This window comes from Schistocerca gregaria, chromosome 4 (assembly GCF_023897955.1).
Source record: "Schistocerca gregaria isolate iqSchGreg1 chromosome 4, iqSchGreg1.2, whole genome shotgun sequence".
Lineage (NCBI taxonomy): Eukaryota > Metazoa > Arthropoda > Insecta > Orthoptera > Acrididae > Schistocerca > Schistocerca gregaria.
Window position 1 is genome coordinate 244,639,328 of NC_064923.1, and position 25,583 is coordinate 244,664,910.

A 25,583-nucleotide genomic window follows, 5' to 3' on the forward strand; every position below is an offset into this window, starting at 1 on the left:
GATGCAGCTCATACAGTTCCTTAACCAGGACTCAAAGAACAAAATACAAGTAAAATATCTTCCATAAAAAAAAGCAACGTTGACATCAAACCTATGGCCCAGGATACATAACTGGGCAACAACAGGAACCGTTACCATGAATGGCCCTCGGCCGTAGACAGGGAATATAACACATAATTAAGCAACAAAAACCGATCAGACTTAATTAGATTCAAATACAGGATGGTTATAAACTACCTGAAAGGTGGTAAGGATACTGCAGTGTAGGTTGTGTTCAGAAATAATGCTCAAGGAAAAAAATCTATAAGCAGCACCGTTCCTGAGTCAATTAGTGCTCAAGTTAACCAATCAGTCGTCACGCGGCTAAATTCAAGTGGCCCACCACATACAATTAGTGTCAGTTGTTATAGCGTAGATGACAGCACACAAGACTGCTCAGCCTTTGGCTCGAGTTCGATCCTTACTACAGTTCCATTTCCAAATTTTGTATCACTATCTCGTTCGATTATAGGAAACCAAACGAAGAACGCCTTTGATGACATCGTCTCCGAAGGGACACTTGAATTTACGTTTGCAACGGTGTGATTCGCTAACTGAAATGCTAATTAACTCGGCAACGGTGCAGCGTATCAACTTATTTCCTGAATAATTATTTCTCAGCACAACCTACCCTGCAACACCCTTAAAAACGTTTCAGACTATTTCTGGCCATCCTCTAAATACCGCGCTGCACGTCTACTCTCTATCACCAAGTAGCTACCACAATAAACTAGAATCAACTCTGTACGAAATCACCAACATATATATCTCAATAAATGTTTTGAACTTTTCTAACTCGGATGTTTTTGACAAGTTCTCGCTTTATGCCACCTTGCACTGCAACCAAACTACTGTTCAGTTATCCTGTTACAAAACGATGGTTGGTTGGTTGGCTGATTTGGGGAGGGACCAAACGGCGAGATCGTCGTCCTAACGGATTAGGGAAGGAAATCGGCCGTATCCTTTCAAAGGAACCAACCCGGCATTTGTCTGAAGAGATTTTTGGATATCATTGAAAACCTAAATGAAGATGACCGGTCGCGGGTTTGAACAGTCGTCCTCCCGGATGCGAGTCCAGTGTGTTGATCACTGCGCCACCTCGCTGGGCAAAATGATGAATATAGCCGACCAGAAAGCGAGTACACAACGTGCAAGCTTCGAAATGAAAACCGGAAAGCTTACTGTTGCGTTGGCAGAAGAGCCAACACCGCGTTACTAGTGGAGGCCGAAATGCACGCGTTTTAGCTCACGCAGGCTGGCGCGAGGAGGGAAGAACTATACTGACGTGAGGTCTGGAACATGACAAGGAATTAGAATTCAGAAAGCGGCGTAATTAATTGGATACTTAACTTTAATCCATTAATGATGAACGTCGCTCTTGACTGTACATGATTCACAATATTGTGTGTTCAGAATTCATTCTGACTACTGAATATGGCGCCTTGCTAGGTCGTAGCAAATGGCGTAGCTGAAGGCTATGCTAAACTGTCGTCTCTGCAAATGAGAGCGTATGTAGCCAGTGAACCATCGCTAGCAAAGTCGGCTGTACAACTGGGGCGAGTGTCAGGGAGTCTCTCTAGACTAGACCTGCCGTGTGGCGGCACTCGGTCTGCAATCACTGATAGTCGCGACACGCGGGTCCGACGTATACTAACGGACCGCGGCCGATTTAAAGGCTAACACCTAGCAAGTGTTGTGTCAGGCGGTGACACCACACTTACTGCATGCAGTAACAGGCAGCTTCGTGCACTTTCTCATCTGCTATACCCGCCGTTTTATAGTAAGATAACTGTGTAACACGTCGACAGCCACTGCTCTTGAAAATAGCCATTAAAACCGAAATAGCCCAATAACGCAAGATACACCGACGGAAAAAGAATCGCAGCATGGAGAAGGAGTTGTGTGACATAAACGATAGTCGGTAGGCATGTTTTTATATCTGAAAGATGTCTATTCTGATTTCACTCCAGTCACGTACGAGTGGCCCTAGTAATGTCACGATGAGGATAAAAATCAGGTTTTCTTTAAATACAAGGTGCAACGGTCGTGAGCGTTAGTTGCGTTTGAGATTGGATGTGGTGAATTTTAGTCAAGAATGCCTTTCAGGTAACGAAGATGCATTTACCAACACCTCACTGAGTTTGAACGAAATCGTGTAATAGGGATACGAAAAGCTGCATGTTCCTTTCGCGATACTGCGGAAATATTTAATAGGAATGTGGCCATTGAAGATAACTGCTGGCAGTGGTGGTCACAGGAATGTACGGTCGCAAGAAGTCGAGGCTCTGGACCACTACGTGGGACAACCGAGAGGTAAGACCATCGTGTTTGGCGTGTGGATCTGGTGCGTCGTACTGCATCTGCAACACCAGTCTGAGCAGCAGTTGACACCACAGCGACGCAACGAACTGTTACAAATCGATTACTCCAAGGACAACTCCGAGGCGGACGCCCTACAGCGTACATTTCACTGACCCCTAACTATCGCTATTTGCGATTTCAATGGTGTCGAACGACAGATAATACGAGGCCAGGTTGGTGGTCTGTTGTGCTTTCCGATGAAAACTGGTTCTACCTCTGTGCCGGTGTTGGTTAGAAGGAGGCCAGTTGAAGGCAACCTGCAAGCAGCCTGTCTGCATGCCAGACACACAGGATATACACATGGCGCTATGATCTGAGATTTCGTATGACATCAGGAGCTCTCTCGAGGTTATCCCACGCACCCTTAATGAAAAATTGTTGGTCAGTCTGGTGAATCGAACTGTTGCGCTGTCATTCAAGAACAACATTTCAGTTTTTTTTTTTTTTTTTTTTTTTTTTTTTTTCCCAAACGGGATAACGTTCGCTCTCATACCGATGCTGTAACCCAACATGTTCTGCAGAGAGTTGACGCGTTGCCTTGGCCTGCTGTATCACCAGATCTGTCTCCAAAACGGCACTAACGTCCCTGTATTGACCGACCGAGTGCAACAGACACGGAACTCCATCCCACAAACTGACACCAGCACCTGTATAACACAATGCATACACGTTTTCATGCTTGCATTCAACATTCTGTACCAGTATTTCACATTTGCCATGGCTCATCTCACGCTTACTGCAATGCTAATCATTTAAGTATGTGCCCTAGACAAATGTATCCCCGAAATTTCCTTAGTTTGCTTTAATTGTTTTTTGATGTTGCGATTTTTTTCCGTCAGTGTATAATAAAGTGAATACTTGTGAAAACAGCTGAGGTAGAAAACTTCAATTTTTTTAATAATTTCTGTAGTATATCATGTACAAATTGATCACTCACACACAACAAATAACAAGGCGAATTACTCAGTACAAATTGCGCCAACAAGTCAGTTACGCTCAATTTGTACATGCTGTTGACCATCGTCTAAGCAAGAATTTTTTTTGTTGTCACCTGTTAAGAACAAAAGCGTGTCTTTAAAATCTCTGACTCGCTTTTTGTAAATAGCCGATGAATAGAACTAACGTCTATGTTATGGCTTTCAACTACTGATAACGAAACAGAAAAAATTCGTCTGCCTGATTTTAGAATTGACAGCGTGAAATTTTCTCATTCGTTGCTAGTGACTGGCTGTCTGTGATTTGACATCGCTGTTGGCTGTGAGCTAATTAAAAGGTGACGACTCTTCGGCGCGACTGACTGTCTGCCCCTGTAATTAGCCTCGGACCGCAGAACCTCAGTAGCCGGCACAATAATCAGGGCAGGCCCCGGCCAATATCGACAGAAGGCACCCTGCAGCGTCGTCGTAGCCGCAGGGCCCAACCACGGCCCTGGCAGTGACGTGGCGTGACGTCACGTCCTGGAGAGTGTGTGATTGCGTCCAAACGAGATCCCTTCCGCCCTCCGCTGGCTGGTTTTGCGACGTCATCCATCACAGTTGACACGTAACTCGTGCCATGCTACTCAGATTACCACGCACAGGTCTCCAGTATGAATCACACCCTTGCTAGACGCTTTGCTGTACGAACACGGACGACTGCACAGTTGCCGTGGTCAAATACACACGGTATTGGATCCGAACGTAATCGCTAACGGCTGTTCACGAGCAAAGATACAGTAACGTGGGGGGAACGTTAGAGGCATTATGATCTCTGTGTATACTCAATCAATCACGAACCGAAGAACATAATGCCACCTAAACTTTCGTAAATGATACACGGCTCTTTAAGTGAGTAACAAACCGTGAGTACTAGCAATGAATGAATAAATAATCACCAAAAGAGACACAAAACACTTTTCTTGGGGCTCTGCAATACTTTTCACTGACTCATATATTAAAAAAAACAAGAAATTTCCCGAAAACTAATTTATAATCAACTGAAATATACTGCTACTGCAAAATAATAAATGCAGCAAGCAGAGTATGTTAGCCACATGGGTTCGTCGCATCTGCTGAAACAGAATCAGTACTAAAGCTAAACAATTTCTTAACACGTGCAAACCGTTTTCCTAACGTTGACGTTCATTTTCATGTCCGTGTTTGCTTTCAAATAAAGTTGTTTTTCGGGCAGGTTCATCTTTGATCGAACTCTATTTTTCTTCTTTCCTACCCCAGCATGTTTCGCTGAAGTTACAGATTCATGAGGCCTTTTTTAATTTTATTTCTGTTAAATGCCGCCAATAATGGCTTTTTACTATCTGTACATACTTCAGTTTTTAAGTATAGCACTCACAAACTTGATAACCGGTACAGAGACAGATACAGCCTATAGGAAAATTAAAGAGACATTTGGAGCTGTATGATTATGAAGTGGTAAGTACTAGGCGAAGAAGGGGAAGTTAAAATGTGGAAGGAATATACTGGGTGACTTTTTCCACCGTGCACAAACTCTGTGGATTGATCGATGAGAGGATGCGGTCTAATGAAATTACATCCGGTAATGCATGGTTTCTACGCTAGCTGATGATAATGTTTGGTTTGTGGGGCGCTCAACTGCATCCATTCCACGCTTGAGACTGCGATCTAATACGCATCGTACCATGCAACCACTGTTACAGTGTGTATTGAAAATAGTTTCCACGTGCCTCAACTCATGCGTGTACGCGCCAGAGCATGTTCTGTCTCACATGTTCACATCGGCCAGGCTGTATCCGAACAGTGTCAGAGAGCATGAATACGCTGACCGAGGGTTTCCACATGTGGTATGGGCTCTACATACCCGATGCTTTTGAGATGATCCCATAACCAAGAAGAGTATGTTAGCCACATGGGTTCGTCGCATCTGCTGAAACAGAATCAGTACTAAAGCTAAACAATTTCTTAACACGTGCAAACCGTTTTCCTAACGTTGACGTTCATTTTCATGTCCGTGTTTGCTTTCAAATAAAGCACTGAAATCGGTGAACGGCAGGCCGTACAACTTAACTCCTTCGTACGATCCATCGAGCAGGGAAGACTCTATTGAGATGCGTCCGGATATTAACGGTGAATTGGGCTGGAGCACCATTATGTAGCAGCCACATAATCATCAATGGCACTTCTTCCAACAAGGGAGGCAACGTCGCCCTCAAGAAACGCCGATAGTTCCGTCCTGTTAGGTGACGTGGAAGGAAGACTGGTCCCAAAATACGATCACCAATTATGCCGCCCCACACAACCGGCTGCAGCGATGGGGGTTTCGCATAATATCCCACAGATGACTTATGAAAGTTGAAGTTACCACTCTGCGTAAAGGTGGCCTCATTTGTTAATAGGGGGATAGGGGGGGTGGGGGGATGACACAAATCACGGAATAACGGTTGCCTGGAGAAGAAACCAGCGACAACACTGCTTCCGGCGTGGAACGTCTGTCGCTAGTCAGCCCTGAACACTCTGTAAGTGATAAGGGTAGGAACAGTTGTCATAGAGAATGTTCCACATGCTCGTCTGACTTACCCTGTACTGGCGGGGCAACTGCCTGGTACTGACATGGCGGTCGCCTTCCATAGCGGTAATCACATTTCCCTCTAAGTCTGGCGTCCGAACATTTCAGATACGTCCTCCATGATTTCATGCTCCCTGAAACGACCCTGTCTCAGAAAAACTCCGAAACACTGTTGCGAACATTGAATGCTGTGGTTGTTGTCGACAGGGACAGGTCTACTGATACAACCTCGCTGCCCGCTGCCTGCTGCCATTTGCCTTCCAGGAAGTAAATACCATGTCGGCATGCTCTCGATTCGAATACGGAACCATTACGTACAACGTTGTATCACATTCACTATAAGGTGAATCAGCAATGAAAGTGAATCGGAAACAACGTTACCAATTACTATAGCAGTACCACTCACGAGAGGGAAACCATGGATCCTATAACTGCAGCTGCACGGTACAGCGCGTATTAGACTGCAGTCTGTAAAAAAGAATGGAAATAGTACATTTCAGGACATAAGTTCATCAGACTTTTCTTGTTCCGTATCCTCCCATCGATCAACCCCTACAGTTTGAACACGGTGGTAAAAATCACCCTCTTCAGATGGGCTATACAAAGGAAATGAACTGGAAGGCAGTATTATACAAAGGGAAGTGGAAGTAGGTGATGATGGGAGATATGATACGACGACGTTCCCTCAGAAATATTGATATCCTTAGGAGAGCCAGTGACAACTAAACTATTCCACACGGTGTGCAAGATGTATGAGACGGGTAAAGTATCTTCAGACTTCGAGAATAGAATAATAATTCCAGTTCTACTGAAAGTGGGTGCTGGAAGGTGTGAATATTACGAAACTGGCAGCTGAATAAGTCATGGTTGCAAAATACTGACACGAATTATTTCCAGAAGAATGGAAAACCTGCTAAAATCCGATCTCAGAGAATATCAATTTGGGCTTCGAATAAATGAAGGAACATGCGGGATAATACTGATCTTACAACTTATCCTAGAAGCTAGGTCAAGGAAAGAGAAACCTAAGTTTACAGCAATTGTAGACTTAGAGAAAGAATAATCTTTAAATTTCTGGAGGCAGCACAGCTAAAATAATAGCAGAGAAAGGTTATTTACAACTTGTATAGAAGCCATACGACAGTTATAGGAAATGAGGAGCATGAAAGGGAGGCGGTGTTCGAGAAAAGAGTGGGACAGGGTTATAGCCTATCCGCGATTATATTCAGTCTGTAGACTGAGCAAGCAGCAAGGGAGCCAAAGAAAACTTTTAAGAAGGAATCAAAGTTCAGGGTGAAGAAATAAAAACGTTAACATTTGCCGGTGACAATAATTCTGTCAGAGACAGCAAAGAATTTCGAAGAGGAGTTGACCGGAATGGACAGTTTCTTCAAAGTAAGATATAAGATGAACACAGACGAAACAGAAACAATGTAATGGAATGTAGTCGAACAGATCGCTTGATGCAGAGGGAATTAAACGAGTAAATCTGACATTAAAAGTAGAAGATGAATCTTGCTGTTTGGGTTGCAAAGTAACTGACGGCTGTCAAAGTAGAGATGATGTTAAAGGCATACTTGCTACAGAAAAAAATCCGTTTCTGGAAAGAAGGAATTTGCTTGATAAGCAATTCAGACAAAAAGAGAATAGAAGTTTTTACTGTAGAAGAAAGCTGAAAATTAGGTAGGAAGCAGGTAACGTAACTAATAGGAATGTACTGAAGAGAACTAGGAGAAAAGACATTTGTGGCATAAATTCTGTAAATGAAGGAATAGGTCGATATGATAATTTTTGATACTTTAAGGAATCCTAAATTTAGCGTTGCCGAAAGTTGGTAGGTAAATATTGTAGAGGGCTAAAATAAGAAGAGAGAAAGGTTATTTACAACTTGTAGAGAAACCAGACGGTAGTTATAAGAAAAGTGGGACGTGATGGAGACGCAGTGTTTGAGAAGAGAGTGGGACAAGCTGATGGAAACAGACTCGGTTGCTGTAGTTATTCGGAGATAAAGAGGCTAGCACAGGATAGAGTAGCACGAAACCAGCCTTCAGACTGAAGACGAGAACATCATCCATCTATACCTTATAAGCTAGGAGATATGTGCTGAATTATCTCATAAATTTTGGAGAGGTCTGCGCAACCTTGACCGGCACCGTCAAAAGGGACCAGGTGCCACGTCATCACCACATCACATGGAAGACTCCCTGGGGGCTGCTGGTGCCGTCCCGCATCTCGCACAGTGACGTGCAACCGCGTCTTCCGCTAGTCACTGCATTTCGTTTTGGACTAGGCAAGTTGCTTGAGATCTCGATCCATCAACTACAGCAGATAAAACTGGAATGCGGACATGATTTCCGAAATGCGAATGGTTTGGAGAGAGAGTCCAGTGCCGATACTTAACAATATAGACAACCAAAGCTTTTCAAAACCACGAAACTGGAACTTCCTTTAAGGCCGGTTCCCACTAGGGCTGCCGTGCTTCAAAACCGCCCGTCAGCAGCGTGGTTGCCATGGAAACGGCGTCAGCTGCACGGCGCGGTGCGCTCTGCGTCGCTGTTTGACCATGTCGAAACGCTTCCGCTGCCGTGTGCCGCGCTCCACGTGCGCGCCGCCAATAACAGAACGCACTGACGGTGACGTCAGGTACGGAACCCTGAGCCACGCGAACTTTCGCCGAACCGCTGGCGCGGATGCGGCGGCAGCTATGAAATACTTATCATCCGATTCCAAGGAAACTATTCGGTAGCAAAATTCGATTCTTGGCCATGTTACAGTCTGATATCTTCTCTCGATAAAGGACCGAATTTCTTTTCGTTATTCGTGGTGGTTACTTGCTGTATCACATTTACGTAAACCTTTACACGAAATTTTAATGAGTGTGCACAGGTAAAAACGCATTGTGTGGACTTTGCGTAAGTTCATTTTAGGTAATACATTATTGCGTATGAAATTTAGTCAACATATCGAAATTGTTTTTAAAACTGAGAGCAGATCGATAGCTATCACCGTTCTCGAGATATTGAATGGTATGTCGGCGGACCGATACTTCGTCCTGCTCGTCGTAAACCATGTGGTTGTATCAACCACAAATTTTGTAAACGGTTCAAGAAATCAAAACGTGTTTTTTTGCAAACGATAACTTGTGAAAAGTCGCATGATAAATATCCTAAATCTGTTTATCTACCGAGATATGAAAGTAACTACAGTTTTTTAGAAGGGATAGATGAATTTTTTTAAACAGAATTTAATAGCATGTGGAATGAGAAGTTAAACCGAAACTAATTTTCTGGTATGTCATAAGATGTAATTTACTAAATATCTAGAGCTATTGATTATTTCCTTTGGTAAGCAACAAACTTTTTCCAGTGTACTTTACTTATTCAAGACGCGTTTCGCCTTTTACTTTAAGGCATCTTCGGTGGAATCTAGTATGATTCAGTTTTATTTTGATACGTGATACTTGCGGATTATAAAACAGTTCGCATCTTTTTTTACGTGAATGACTGATTACTTACAGTGAATCCAATTTTCTGCGGACATATTCGTTTCCCCTCACCTGGTCACATGCTAGAGATTGAACTAAAACTTCGATTATGGAACATAAGCACATTTTCATGTTCGCTCTTTTTTCTTCTGTCACTAGTAGTAGACGTTTTACCGAAAACTATGATTTGAAGTCGTAACTACAGTGTGTTCACTTCATGTCCCATCCTGTCTGGTTTGTTTATGTACCTGTTACCAAGCTGCAGAATTATATGCTGCAAAATAATGTTTTGTTTATTTTTGATCTCCTTATATCTGTACGTGTGTGTGGCTAGCCAGTGATAGTTATAAAAAGTTGAAAGTGAATCCAGTAGTTGTCATACAGTGGTTGAAAGGTTTGCAGTTCAGCTGTTTTCAGTTTTGGTTTAAATATTTTGTGGAGGGGTGCATGGAAGAGTAAATTCACTGCTTACATTAATAGATAAAATAGTAGAATAGTATTTCAACAGACGATTTTATCAGAATACTATCACCCAACCCCTTTGTCCTTACTCTTTGACGCCCCATAATACGTCCTGTCAACTAACTCCTTTTGTTGTCAAAGTTGTGCCGTAATTTCCTCTTCCTCCTCTATTTAATTCCGTACCTCTTCTTTAGTCACACGATCCTCGTATCTAATCTTCAGCATTTTTATTGATCACCACGTTTTGAAAGCGTCCATTGTCTTCTTGACAGAACTGTTCATCGTCCACGTTTCACTTCCATACAAGGTTACACTCCACACAAATACCTTCTTAAAATAGTATCCAACCATTAGAGTTTATATTCGGTGTGAACAAATTTTCTTTTTCAGAACGCTTTTCTTGCTATTGACAGTCTTCAGTCAGGTTTGCGTCTGCACCAGGAAATGTCTTAGAATTTAAAATCTGGTTTCGAAAACTCTGTTCCAAATAAATATTATTCTTTCGCGATTCTTAAGCAAGGTGCTGGCGATGATTACATTATGCTGTGTGGGAAATTCTATGAGGTGGCTTCCACTTTCATCCCTTCCACCTAGCCTTTGTGTTCTTACTCTTTTCGTGTACCTGCTATCGTATCACATTTTAAATTTTTGTCTCGCTTAACTATCTGAATAATCTCTCTCACCGTACATTGTTTCATTGTGTTAGGAGACAGTGAACAATCATGAACGGTAGTCATGAAATCTGTTTACTTTGAAATGAGAAAACATGAATAATGAAATATGTGAAAGAGTACATTGTACAGAAAATGAGAAATTGGTATGTCTTCACCCAACTTCGTCTTTCCTTCATGTAGGTGTAAGATGTAGTTATTCAAACACAGCGGTCGTTTCGGTGGGTCCCACCCCGTACCTCAGTGGCTGTCCGTCATTGGCTACCGCTAGCGCCTGCCGCTTCCAGATGGGAACGCCAATTCCGCGAGCCGCCGCGTCAAAGCCAAAAAAGCTTGCCGCTGCCGTTGCCGCACGCCGCGCTGCCGCGCTCTAGTGGGAACCGGCCTTTAAGTTGTTTCTGCGTCAACGCAAGCGAGAGAGAGAGAGCCTAGTGTGTGTATGTGTATTTGCTATTGTGATGCTTGTGCGGAAGGGGTTGCTTTGGATTACGGCAATTAGAGCTCTAAGCTTTTTGTTCCCCAGAGTATAGCCAATGTGCTGGGAGTGGAAGGTTTCCTAAGCGGAGTACATCCTACCTCAGGGATTGCCTTACATTGAGTAAAATCTATTCAAAAAGTAAGAAGCCTCTTCAGTTGTAATGGGATTTTCTTTATGAACTGCTCAACTGGTTTCAGAGCATTGCAGGTCCATCCTGGCGTGATAAGAATTAATTCACCAGTGATGTTCTGCGCTTGCAACTCGCAGCTCCCTTACATGTCGGAAGGTGTGAGCTTTACGTACTGACTGGCCCGACCGCCAAGCATGTATAATTGTTTTTCGTTAATTGTTAGCACCTCAGGATGGAGTTGTAATGCTCTGAAACCGGTCGCACAGTTAAGAAATAAAGTGTCATTACCACTGCAGGAGGTTCTTACATTAGGAACAAGTTGGTCAGTTGCGGAGGTTCACCACAACAAGTCCTTCGTTGGAGGTCAAATCTACCGAAAACCTCTGTCGTAAAATTATATTAGAGCTATCTTTAGTTCATTTATGGAATACCTTATGTATAAGTAGGGGAAAGTTGAGAAAGAGTACGCACTTGTATTTAACTGCTCGTATATGGTAGGTGAGAAAGTTAACACAAATTTTTCTTACAAAAAAATATTGCTGCTTTATTTATGAGCAACATATACGAGTTACAGCTGACTAAAGTTTAAAACAAACAATAATTGTCAACTTATGTGTGCCACTGCTCGTTCGTATCCTTAGTGGCATCGTCTCGTAAGAGTACGCTACATACAGTCACATACGCACTAACAGAAATCGGAAGAAAATTCACCATGTCCTTCATAAACTGTGCATTCTGCATGGCACTATTCGGAGCAATTATCACACTTGGTCCAGTCTTCCGTGATAGAGTCCTAGTACACTTCACCACAACTTGTGCAATTCAAAACATCAAACTTCTTCTTAGATTTGGACCTGGCTGTTCCTGAAGATAATGACGCGGTAAAATCCAGATTAGCCCTAGATATTCCGCGTTGTTCGTTACTCTTCAAAAAATGGTTCAAATGGCTCTGAGCACTATGGGACTCAACATCTTAGGTCATAAGTCCACTAGAACTTAGAACTACTTAAACCTAACTAACCTAAGGACATAACACACACCCATGCCCGAGGCAGGATTCGAACCTGCGACCGTAGCAGCTCCACGGTTCCGGACTGCAGCGCCAGAACCGCACAGCCACCGCGGACGACGTTACTCTTATTTTGTCTCTTCTTTGGGTGGTCTCGTTTAGCTTGCTTGTATTTTGGCAGCGGATAAATGCTGAGTAGACCTACGTCTGTCTGTACATCAGCACTCTGAACTTCATTTGTGTCACGTTCTTGGTTTTATTCCTGGTGACTGCAAGGACAAGACACCTATCACTGAGGAGCAGCATCTGTCCGTGGGCTCCTGTGACCTCCCTTGCCTTCTTCATTTGTCGGTAATTCGTCTCTCTCAGCGACTGCTTATGGAACAAAGTATACTCCTATGAAGACATCCGGACTGAACGAGAATATTCCCGTTGACTCGAAGGATTTCCAAGTTGTTTGGATTGCGGCCACTTTAGAATATGCAGCTCGAGAAAAAGCACTCACATCTGTCTGCCTAATGGGTCTTTCTAGATTAGTAACCGCTAGAAACTAAGAGGATGGAGAAGGAGGGTTAAGATTACGCTATCTTACAGCGTACTCTTACCTGATGCACCACGCAGCTAAAAGAAAAAAATCACAAATACAGTCACTGCGTGGTTCCGACGTTTGTCGTACCGTGGTGTGTGGGTCACACAATGGTGATTCTTTTGGCGAATATTTTTATTTTCTAGTGCATACTTAGATCATGCTCATTGCTTATGCTACACAACTTAAAGATTACATAATTTGAAACAAAAACTTACGTTTACGGGCTATAATCAGTAAATCTGGCGGTGCTCTTCGAGATTGCGTGTGATGGTGTCGCTGTAGAATCGACAACTGAATGTGATTTTTCGTTGTCGGTCGATGTTGCCAATGCAGAGAAAATACCACTGAAAAACTCTTACCATACGCGTACTCCTACTCGACCTTACAGTGTATTATTGTGTGCGTGGGAGAGGGGGGTGTTGAGAGGCCGGGTTTGGGGAAGGGGTGGGGGGAGGCCAGAGTTGATGAGTTGCTCAACATGTAGCGCATTCTTTTGTGAAAACTGCCGCAGAACGACATTGGTTCGTTTCAGCGAAATATTCAACTTGGTTGAGAGTGGGGCAGAGCGACATCAAGCTAGAAATAAAAACTGAGTAAGTGTCCTTGGTGTGTTTACGGTGGCTTTCCTGAATAAAATCTTATCTTTCGAGCCGCTTCATATTGAGTAAAACCGCCAAGTTCTAGATATATGTTTCTGTCATCGCCGTTAGGAAACTGTGTGGGCTGACACGACGTTCCATTTAAACAGCAGCGTCTAGAACCTTCCAGAGAGTGTCAAAAGGACGCCAGCATGAGATGGCGACTCTGGCAGAACGTGGCAGCTCCGGCGCGTAGCAGGACCGAGAGTTGTCGGGTGGCACGAGAGACCGTAGACACGTCAGAAATTATCGCTCCCACCTTCCTGGAAGCACCAAGGATCCGTCATTGCTTCCACATCATATCCAAAAGCCGCCATCATGTCCCGTTCAATGCGTAGCAGGGCTTGCAGCACCTCTGCTGGACTGGCTGGAGACCATATTGGTTGGACCATAGATGACTGTGAAACCGTGGCCTGGTCAGACGATTCCCGATTTCAGTTGATAAGAGCTGATGGGCGGGGTCGAGTGTAGGCGCAGACACCACGACGCCATGGACCCAAATTGTCATGAAGGCACTGTGCAAGTTGGTGGTGACTTCATAATGATGTGGGCTGAACTTACATGGAATTGATTGGGTCCCCTAGTCTAACTGAACCGATCATTTACTGTTTCAGTTTATTCTCATCTCGGCTACCTGTTTTATAGCTGAGCGCCAAAGCATGAACCAAGACTCACTTCTTTTCAACTTACACCTTGCGTCCGTTCTCCAGGCAGAGTTCACCCACGGCCGACTTCCCTAATTTTCTTTGTCTGATGTGTCACGAGTGTTCAGCACAACACTTAAGAACAGGTTGAATATGTTTTATTCCTGATGACGATGGCGGAAACAGCTATCCAAAGCTCGAGTATGAGCCGTGGTAAAATTTGCTGTTTCGAAGAGCGCGCCTTCCGTTTCTGGCGGTGGCGCCGCTGTGGTAATCGCAGTTTTGGTGTCTCCCTCTGGTGGGAAAGCGGAAAGGTTGCCTGTTCACGTGCAGTTTAAGGGGAGCTATGAGCTCGGCAGTGAGTCAGTCTGAGTCGGTAAGTCGATCAGAATGAGGCTAGGTCAGTCTCGCGTCACCAGTTGCTCTCTCGTTCGCATTTGTGCGGCAGTTAAGTGTCTGTCTGTCGTCGGAGTGCTAGTGTGTCTGTTTTTTTTTTCTTGATTGTAATTTTAAAACCTGTACAACAGGAAGGCTGTCAGCAGCGTTCTATGCTGCTCTTCAGCCAGAGGATACAAGATGAGAAAAAACAGAAAGATTACACATAGGTTACAGAACGGTGGGCAAGGAAACAGGTGACACAGAAAGGCAAACACGGAGCTGTTCACACTTGACGATAGTCCACACTTAAAACTGGTGACACGACGCACAAACACGGAAGACGGCGATGGCACAGGTAAACGATGGAGTGCGACGGTGAACACTGAACACTAAACACGACGGCACACACGAGACACTGATGGCGATGATCTCTGGCGCGCGAAAGTCCACGTAGCATGTGCGAGTCCGGGGACCTGCCAAGAGGGGAAGAAGGGCGGGGGGGGGGGGGGGCGTGGACAGGGGAGAACAAAGACGCCAATGGCTGAGGACATGGGAGGAGGAGTAGAGGGACAGGGGAGGGGAAGCCCGGCGGAGGAGTGGGGAGAAAGGGATGAGGGAGGGAGGATGCCCAAAGGAACAGGGACAGGAAGAGGGAAGGAGGATCAAAGTTGGTAGGAGGGGTATTTGGAGGGAAGGAGGACAACATCAGGGAGGAGGAGCTGGCGGAAGCCACCTTGGGAGAGGGTGAGGAGGGCAGAGAGATTGAGACCAGGTGGGACGTGGGAATACAGGCGCGGCAGCGGGCGGGGGTGGGAGAGGATGGGCGAAACAAGCGGGTGAGAAGGATCGAGTTTGCGTGATGTGTACTGGATCCTTAGCCTCTCAAGGAAAAGGAGGAGGTGGGGGAATGGAATGAGATCGTACAGGATCCGCGTGGGGGAGGGGAGACGGATGCGATAGGTGAGGCGGAGAGCATGAGTATTTGGAGGGATTTGTAAAAGGTAACGGGGGCAGAGATCCAGGCTGGATGGGTGTAACAAAGGATAGGGCGGATGAGGGATTTATAGGTGTGGAGTATGGTGGAGGGGTCTAGACCCCACGTACGACCGGAAAGGAGCTTGAGGAGATGGAGACGGGAGCATGCCTTGGCTTGGATTGTCCGGAGATGTGGGGTCCAGGAGAGTCGACGGTCGAGGGTGACGCCAAGGTACTTGAGGGTGGGGGTGAGGGCGATAGGACGGCCATAGAAGGTGAGATAGAAATCAAGGAGGTGGAAGGAAGGGGTGGTTTTGCCTACAATGATCGCCTGGGTTTTGGAGGGATTGACCTTGAGCAATGAATGGTTGCACTAAGTGGTGAACTGGTCAAGATGGGATTGGAGAAGGTGTTGGAAGCGCTGCAGGGTGGGGGCAAGGGCAAGGAAGCGGTGTCATCGGCAAACTGGAGAAGGTGGACGGGGGTGACGGCGGCGGCATTTCCCACCGTATACAAAAGGTACAGAAGGGGGGAGAGGATGGAGCCTTGGGGCACACCGGAGGAGGGAAAAAAGGTGTAGGAATCTGTGTTATGGATGGTGACGTAGGAAGGACGCCGGGAGAGAAAGGAGCCGATCAGACGGACGTAATTAATGGGAAGGGCGAAGGTTTGGAGCTTGAAGAGGAGACCGGAATGCCATTCGCGGTCATAAGCACGTTTGAGGTCCAGGGAGAGGCAGATTGAAGAGCGACGGGAATTAAGCTGTTCAGAAAGGAGATGAGTGAGGTGAAGGAGAAGGTCATTGGAAGAGATGGACGGCCGAAAGCCACACTGGTTGATGGGAAGGAGGCAGTGCTGGCGGAGATGCTGGTGGATGCGGCGGGTGAGGATAGATTCCAGGACCTTGCTGAAGACCGAGGTAAGGCTGATGGGACGGTAGGAGGAGACGGCGGATGGCGGTTTACCAGGTTTAAGGAACATCAGGATACGTGAGGTTTTCCACAGGTCGGGGTAGTAACCGGTGGACAAGACTACATTGTAGAGCCTGGCCAGGGTGGAGAGGAAAGAGACAGGAGCTTCACGAAGGTGACGGTAGGTGACACGATCGTGACCAGGAGCGGTGTTGCGTTTGGTGCGGAGTATAGCAATGAGATCCCGTGTAGTGATAGGGGCTTTGAGTTCTGTGTGTGCAATGTTGTCCAAGTACTGGAAACCAGGCGCTAGGGGAGGGACAGAGGTGTCAGTTCGATCGCAGACATCCGGGAAGAGGGAGTAATCGAACTGGGGATCGTCGTGGATGGAAAAGACATTGGAGAGGTAGGAGGCAAAGTGATTGGTCTTACTAAGGGTGTCAGGGAATGGGTGATCATCATGGAGGAGAGGATAGTAGGGGGAGGGTTTAGTTCCGGTAAGGCGACGGAAGGCTGACCAGAAATTGGACGAGTTGATAGGTAGGGTGGCATTCAAACGGGTGCATGTCTGTCGCCAGTCCCGGCGTTTCTTGGCCGCGAGCAAATTACGAATGTGTCGCTGGAGTTGCCGGTGGCGTCGGAGTGTGTCCGGGTCACACGTGTGGAGGAAGGCACGGTAGAGACGACGGGATTCACGGAGGAGGAGGACGGCCTGTGGAGGTAAGGTAGGACGGTGGGGGTGGATGGCGACAGTAGGGACGTGGGCCTCCACGGCCTCAGACAAGGTCTGCTGGAGAAAGGAGGCAGCATGGGTTACATCGTCAGGGTGGCGGTAGGTGAAGGTGTGGCTATCGACCTGGGTGGAGAGGGTATCCCGGTAGGCATTCCAGTTGGCACGGGAATAGTCATGGATATACTTTGGGGGAGGGTCATTACGACGGTTGGGGGGCGGGGGGCGACGACTGTCGGAAACGGTGAGGAGGACAGGGAGATGGTCGCTACCAATAGGTTCCAGGACATCCACCGTTATGCGGCCAAGGAGGTTAGGGGAGGAAAGGATAACATCAGGAGTGGAGTTGGATTCGGGACAGGTGTGCTGGGGGATAGGGATAAGGTCCCCTTGAAGGGAGGAGAGGAACTGATGCCACTGCCGTAACTGGGCGGCGGAACGACTATGGATGTTGAGGTCGGCGGCGATCACGTAGGAGGAGAAGGTACGGTCAATGTGGGAGAGGAAGTCGAAGGGAATAGGGACTTTAGGGCGGACATAGATGGTGGCGCAGGTGACGGTAAGGCCAGGGAAGAAGAGACTAAGGATAAAGTGTTCGGTGGGGTCAGGAAGGAGAGGATGGAGCCGTACTGGGATCTGGTGGTGGTGACCAATGGCAACTCCGCCACGCGCAATCGGGAGGGGATTATCGGAGCGGTGAAGGAGGTAGGGCAACGTGTGGACGGTGTGGTGGGGTTGGAGGAAAGTTTCATTGAGGAGGAAGGCATCCACGCGGTGGGTGGCAAGGGTGTGCAGGAAGAGGTTCTTGTTGGCGGGAAGGGAGCGGATGTTGTTGAAAAGGATACGGTGCTGTCACGCCATGACAGGGATTTACACAAGGGTGTCTAGACGGGAGAAGGTGAAATGGGCCTGGTTGTTGGAGTAGGTGGCATACATTTTCAAGTGGAAAATGGAACGGGTGGCGAGAGAGACCTGTTGAAGGGTGTGAGGGCGCTGGGAAGGGTGGACGTTTTGTAAGACAATGGTGAGGAACCTGATGATGTCCTCAGCGGTGGGGGGGGGGGGGGGACGAAGGGAATTGCCAGGACGGGTGGGAGTGTCCAGAGGACAGACAGGTACAGTGAGTTCAGGAGTGGTCGGAGGGGGAAATTGCAGGTATTGCAGGAGGGAGGGGATTGTAGGTTAGGGCACTGCCGGAGGAAGTGCGTTTGTTTACAATGCGGGCAAGTGGGGGCCTCGCGGCACTCAGCTGTTGGGTGTGCGTTATAGCGCAGACACCTCTGGCAGCGCAGGGATTGAGGAGGAGAACGGGAGGGGTCGACCTTATAGCGCTGGTGGAAGAGGAGAGCACCCTCCTTCAATAGACGGTCAATGGAGGTGGCGTCCTCGGAGAAAACCCGCATAAGGTGGGTGGGGCCGGACGAGTTGAAAATGCGGCAGACCGCCCGCACCTCCAGTGTGGGATGCGCCTTGAGCTCCGCCAACACCTCCTCTTCCATGATTGTCGGACTGAGCCGAGTGATCACAGCGGTGAGGGTCGGCGGGCGACACGGGGGTTGGGGTTGTTGGTTGGGGGATGCAGAAGGAGCAGGGATGAGGGAAGTGTTGGGGTCAAAAAGGGTGATGGGGAGGCGGTAGAGGATGTCAGTATGGAGGGTAGGGCTGGGGGAGGAGATGAGAACGGAATCCCGTCTGGGAGTGAGGAGAGAGACGGGGGCACCAGGGACGTGTTGACGGAGGAGGAGGGAGAGATTCCGGGGCTTGAGAAGGGAAGGATCCGGACGGGAGAGGAGGTATTTGTATAAAAAAGGGGGGGGGAGGAGGAGGCAGAGGGAGCAGGAGCAGGTGAGGCGACATCCATGGCATCCTGGGAGGGGGAAGGAGGACGGGGCGGGGCCTTTTTGGGAGCAGAGGAGGTGGCGGTGCCACTAGGGCGTTTAACGGCGGCAGAAGGGTGGGTGGTGACATGAGGGATAGGAGCTATAGGGAGGTGGCGGGAACGGGCAGGTCCCGGCGTGGACGCAGCAGACGGCGCCGGAGATGGTAACGGTGAAGGCGACGGCGGTGGCGGTGACGGCGAAGGCGATGGGGAGAGTTGGGTGTGGGCAGTGGCCTGACGGGCCACCACCCTAGCTGGGGCTGCAGTAACAGGCTGGGGGAGTGGGGGGAAAGGATCAGAGGGAGAGGAGTGGGAGGAAGAAGCTGGAGAGGGGGCGACAAAGAGCGAAGGCGAAGGGAGAGTGAGAAGAGGAGGGATGGAAAGAGGGGGGTGTGACTGGGCACACCATGTAATGGTGGTGGTGGCGGCAGAGGGGGACGTGTAGACTATGGCTGTGGTAGTAGTGTACACAGGACAAAATGGAAAGGGGAAGAAGAAAACGGGGGACCGACGAAGACGGGCGAAGACGAAGACGGACGACGACCAGAGTCCCACGCTGCTGGCGCGGAAGCTGAAGCTGACGCCGACTGGCAGGAATGCCGCAGCTGGCGCCGCTGCCGCGGACGGGGCCGGGGCTGCTGCTGCTGGAGGTCGGGCTGGCTGGCTGGCTGGCTGGCTGGCCGGACCGCTGCTGCCGGGGGGGTGGCTGGCTGCTACAGGCTGGACCGCGATGCTGGCCGGGACCGCTGCTACTGCTGCTGCTGCTGGCTGGCTGACTCGCACCCTGATTAACTCTCAACGAACTGAAGTACCAAATTGCATCACCTACTTGACAATCACGCAATACATGCCAGCCTACATACTTTTCCACACTTCACTGTTCAGGGTAACAGCCTACTCTGCAGTTGGACAGTAACACAAGACAACCACTTTCGATTGGCCAATGCTGGCAGTACCACCTACAGCAACTGCTGTTCTAGGAACTTCTGTAGTGTGTCTGTCGTTTGGATCAAACTTTAAAGCCAGAAAATAAAAGTCTTGCGACTCCGCCAGTAAGAGAACTCAGCTACTGGTTGCCCGGTCGGGCATCTGAGTCTGCGCGTAGGCCGTCAGTCTGCTCGAGTTGCTCGGGGAACGGTCATGGGCGGTTGGATCGGTCGGTTGGTCGGCCGCGCACAGAGACACGAGATGACTCGACCGCCTTGAGCGTCGGCCATGTGAGGTCCCCACGTGAGTCCAGTGGGCAGCGCCGTATAGAAAGGGGCAGTGGCTCCACTTCTTACACCAGAGCAACAGAAGTCAACCCACGACATCGGTCTGGCCGGGGCGAGCTGCGACGCCGTGAGACGGGAGATCGGCGCGCCTTCCTGCGTCCGTTGAAGCGGCTGGCAGCGGACGGTTCGGGAGAGCGTTGGGGAGGTGCGCCAGTTCTTCGCTAGAAATCGCAGTTTATTATAAGTTAAGTGATTGGAGATATGTTGCTTCATTTACTTGTTAAATTGTACTTGTTTTCTTGGTGAGGTCACCAGCCGCTCCGTTTGCCAACCCGCGGGAAGGTGGTTATTTGTGAATTGGGTGGTCCATTTTTCCCTTGTGGAATTGGGGACGTTTAGAGCAATCTGCGGTTCGTCTTGTTTAGTAACCCCCTCTCCCTCTGTCAATCTGCCATACGTTAATAGCTGCCTCTGTCATGTTTGTCGGATTCGGTGTTAACGAATTTATTGCTTAATGGCCTTGAAATATGTTTTTACCTTGGGTATCATGTTGCGAGGTGGTATATGTGTAATGTAGAGCATGTTGTACATTTTATGTAAGTCTGCATTTATGGTTTGATTTAAACAGTCATTTTAGGTTATATGGTTGCCGCCCTTCCACCGTAAGAGTCTTAAAAAATTGCACTTTCGGTAGCAATTAATTTGAATGGTGTACCATTTCCATTCCCCTTACGGGGTGCATAGTTTACGTGTTTGTGTGAGTTGTTAAAATTTTTAGTTTATGGTAATCTGGTGTGTTGCACAATTGCACCAGTGTACTCTGTCAGAGGTTGCTGTGAGCGGTCATGACTACGGCCTTGTTGAAAGGGAGCAGGCAAGCTTCTCAGCCCAAAGGCTCATACTGTTAATTTTGCTCTATCTGCCTCTAATAAAATTGTAACTTAATATTTCGAGGATGCTTTTCTACTTATAATTTTAAATCTGTTTTTGAAAAGGCTTTTAGGAATAAAATTCACATTTGTTAAAAGTAATTTCATTTTCCATCAGTTACTTCCTGTCAACTACTTCCACGCTCACCTGTTGTTGTTGTTGTGGTGTTCAGTCCTGAGACTGGTTTGATGCAGCTCTCCACGATACTCTATCCTGTGGAAGGTTCTTCATCTCCCAGTACCTACTGCAACCTACATCCTTCTGAACCTGTTTAGTATATTCATCTCTTGGTCTCCCTCTTCGATTTTTACCCTCCACGCTACCCTCCAGTACTAAATTGGTGATCCTTTGATGCCTCAGAACATGCCCTACCAACCGATCCTTTCTTCTATACAAGTTGTGCCACAAACTTCTCTTCTCCCCAATCCTATTCAATACCTCCTCATTAGTATTGTGATTAAATGTGTTAATGTTCTCGATGAATCGTTAGTAAATAAAGCAAATTCTTTAAGAAAAGATTTGAAAGTTAAAATGACGGTTCAGAGTATTTTATTCTAAATTATACGGCAAGGAAATCGAGAAGATTTTGTTGAGCTCTGAATAATTTGTGGTTTTCTACTTCAACATTTTGGCTGCACAAGCGCAGCGCTGAGAGACTGGAGGACTGGTGGCAGGGAAGGCTGCTGCTCGGCACGTTACACGTACTTCACAAAGCGCTGACAGAAAGTGAGCTCGCGTAATGTTCACTTTCGGCAGCTGGCCCGGTGCGCCGGCGACTGTACGGGACGAGTGTCAAGTCAGCCGATTGACGGCCCTGCTGACGTGCGGCTAAACGGCTGCGCCGCCGGCGCTGATTGGAGCCGGCCGTGAATGCCGCGGAAATTGTGCTGACTCACGCCGCCCGACTCAGACAATAGCGGCGGTGATTAATAATTAGGCGGTGGCGTCCGAGGCGCGCGGCGTCGGCGCCTGCGTCGGTGTGGCCGCGCGCCGCCACGGCGGAGCTGCGGCTCTGTTTGCCCGGACCCGGCCACGATAAGCAATTAGTTGGCGCCGGCCGGCGCTCGCCGCCTACACACGCAATCTGCCGCCGGAAACTTGGCGACTGCGAGGGCCGCGCCGCCCCAATCTGCCACCGACGCCGGCCGAGTTTGCGTGGCTACTTCCGCGGCTTCCAGCTAATCACGAACTTCCAGTCGATAAGCAGCGCACTCTCTGTCGGTCAGCCCCCCTGCAGGCCGGCGCACGCACTGTCCGAAGCACCACCGAGCTGGCTGGCTTTCATCCTCGGCGTTTGTCCGCAACTTCCCCACCTCCATGAGCAAACAGGACCGACGGCCGTTGTAATACCTCCGCTGTTATCGCACAACGCTGGAACCTGGGATATCTCCCTCTTTTCGTTAACAAAATAATAAAATGAAAACGTAAGACTGATCTGTATATATCTATTGATTTAGCGTTGAACTTCAACCAAGTGAAATAATGGAATCATAAACGCAAGAGAAAGGACGGAATCCTGTTCAGACTTGGGAGTACTAGGAACATAATTCAGAGGCAACAAACTTTTAAATTTACCGCACTTCATTACAGTACTTTAAGTTAATTAAACACTATTGGAAAAGGAGCACAACACGCCCCAGACACTATATCACGCTGACAGAGAGCCTGTGCAAGATCAAGAACAGTTTGGTTACAGGTTGGCGCAGGTAACTCCTAAAACAAGAAACGAACATACATGTAACGACAAATACAATTACTTTAAAAACCCACAATCCGCCGCGATGTCGGGAATTATAATATTCAGTAACAGAAATTACATTGAGGTGACAAAAGTCAGCCGCGCGGGATTAGCCGAACGGTCTTAGGCGCTGCAGTCATGGACTGTGTGGCTAGTCCCGGCGGAGGTTCGAGTCCTCCCTCAGGCATGGGTGTGTGTGTTTGTACTTGTAATTTAGGTTAAGTAATGTGTAAGCTTAGGGACTGATGACCTTAGCAGTTAAGTGCCATAAGATTTCACACACATTTGAACATTATATTATAACAAATAAGCCCTTGGCCACAAATATTAAGTCAAAATTGCCCTGGTTTCAACGGTACTGTGAGCGTCGTCTTCAGAATTAGACTAACTGTACTAAAATATTAGATATATCGTACATTAATAAAATTGAAGTTTGTACTGACTCGAAACGATGCAGTACTTACAAGTCACATATTACTTACGTTTGAATGTACAGTACCCTAGTTGTTTCTGCGGCTACTAGATGGCGCTCGTAGCAACACCATGTTTACTTGCCCACACTTTATGAAGTGGGCACCTCAGTCTTGTTGCAACCCCTGTCCACAGTACGAGCAGCCCTTAGCGGCTCGCCATCTGATAAGTCCTGCGCCTTTCCGGCCGACATCTTTTTTAATGTTTGGAGTCAGTACAAACTTCAAATTTATTCATGTACTATATACCTAATGTTTTAATACAGTTAGTCTAATTCTGAAGACGACGGTCATAGTAGCGTCGAAACCAGGTCAATTTTGACTTAATATTTGTAACCGAGGGCTTATTTGTTACAATATAATTCTGACACGGTCACTGAACCTTTGCAGCTATGTTCAAAGTTTTACATTTGAACATCTTTCTTTGGCAAAAGTTACGGGACAGCGATATGCATCTATACAGATGCTGCTTGAATCACGTACCCAATGTATAATAGGGAATCACACGGAGAGAGCTGTCATTTTGTATTCAGCTGATTCATATGAAAAGCTTTCCAACGAGATTATGGTCGCACCACGAGAATTAAAAAAAAAAAATGGTTCAATGACTCTAAGCACTTTGGGACTTAATATCTGAGGTCATCAGTCCACTAGACTTAGAACTGCTGAAACCTAACTAACCTAAGGCCACGTCTCACACCAATGCCCTAGGCAGGATTCATACCTGCGACTGTAGCAGCAGCGCGGTTCCGGACTAACGCGCTTAGAACCGCTGGGCCACAACGGCCGGCTCGGGAATTAACAGAACTAAAGCGCGGAATGGTACTTGGAGCTAGACGCACGAGACATTACATTTCGGAAATCGTTAAGGAATTCAGGATTCTGAGATCCATAGTGACAAGAGTATGTCGAGAATACCAAATTTCACGCATTACCTCGCCAGGGACAATGCAGTGGCAAACGGTCTTCACTTAACAACCAAATGGGGCGAAACTTGCATATAGTTGTCAGTGCTAACAGACAAGCAACGTTGTGTGAAATAACAGCAAAAATCATTGTGGGACGTATTACGAACTTATCCGTTAGGACAGTGCGGCGAAATTTGACGTTGATGGGCTATTTCAGCAGACGACCGATGCGAGTGTGTTTGATAACAGCGCGACATCGCCTGCAGCGCCTCTGACTGGTTGGTCACCATATCGGTTGGACCCTATGCGACTGTGAAACCATGGCCTGGTCAGACAGTTTCCGATTTCAGTTGGTAAGAGATGAGAGGCGGGTTCGAGTGTGGCGGAGACACCACGAAGTCATGGACCCAAGTTGTAAAGAAGGCACTGTGCAAGATGGTGGTGACTCCATAATGGTGTGGGCTGTGTTCACACAGAATGGACTTGGCGCCCTGGTCCAACTGAACCGATAATTTACTGAAAATCGTTATGTTCGGCTACTTGCAGACCATTTGCAGTCGTTCATTGATCTCATGTTCCCAAACAACGATTGGATTTTTATAGACGAGAATGCGCCATGTCACCGGGCCACAATCATTCCCAACTCTTTTGAAGAACATTCTGCAGCCGGCCTGTGTGGCCGAGCGGTTCTAGGCGCTTTAGTCTAGAACCGCGCGACCGCTATGGTCGCAGGTTCGAATCCTGCCTCGGGCATGGATGTATGTGATGTCCTTAGGTTAGTTAGGTTTAAGTAGTTCTAAGTTCTGGGGTACTGATGACCTCAGATGTTAAGTCCCATAGTGCTCAGAGCCATTTGAACCATTTGAACATTCTGCACAATGCGAGGGAATAATTTGACCACCCACATCACTTGACATGAATCCCATAGAACATTTATTGGACGTAATCGAGATGCCAGTCCGAGGACAAAATCCTGAAAAGGCAATAATTTGGCAATTAGCTACAGAGGCATCATGGCTCAATATTTGTGCAGGGGATTTCCAAAGACTTGCTGAGTCCACGCCACGTCGAGTCGCTGCACTACGGTGGCCAAAAGGAGATCCGACACAATATTTGGAGGCATCCCATGACTTTTGTCACTTCAATGTTACTGAATAATATTTTCATGGATAAGTAAAAACTGTAACTGAAAAACTGTCATGATGATCTCTCCGTTGGCAAAAGATTCCGCAATAGTCCCCATTCGGATCTTTGGGAGGGAACTGCCAAGGGGAAGGTGACCATCAGAAAAACACCGAATAATCATCGAAACGATAATGTTCTACGAGTCGAGACGTAGAATGTTAAAAGCTTGAACGTGGTACGGAAACTAGGAAATCTGAAAAGGGAAATGCAAAGGCTCAATCTAGATATAGTAGGAGAA

At 47.4% G+C, this 25,583-nt stretch overlaps 1 non-coding gene across 1 annotated transcript; it reads left to right on the forward strand.

Annotated features, from left to right (window-relative positions):
- Positions 1-24,829: 24,829 nt before the first annotated feature.
- On the forward strand, positions 24,830-24,913 carry Trnas-aga (transfer RNA serine (anticodon AGA)). Its single transcript is given in 2 exon segments — positions 24,830-24,869; positions 24,879-24,913. It is a non-coding gene; the product is annotated as a tRNA-Ser (tRNA).
- The last annotated feature ends 670 nt before the right edge of the window (positions 24,914-25,583 follow it).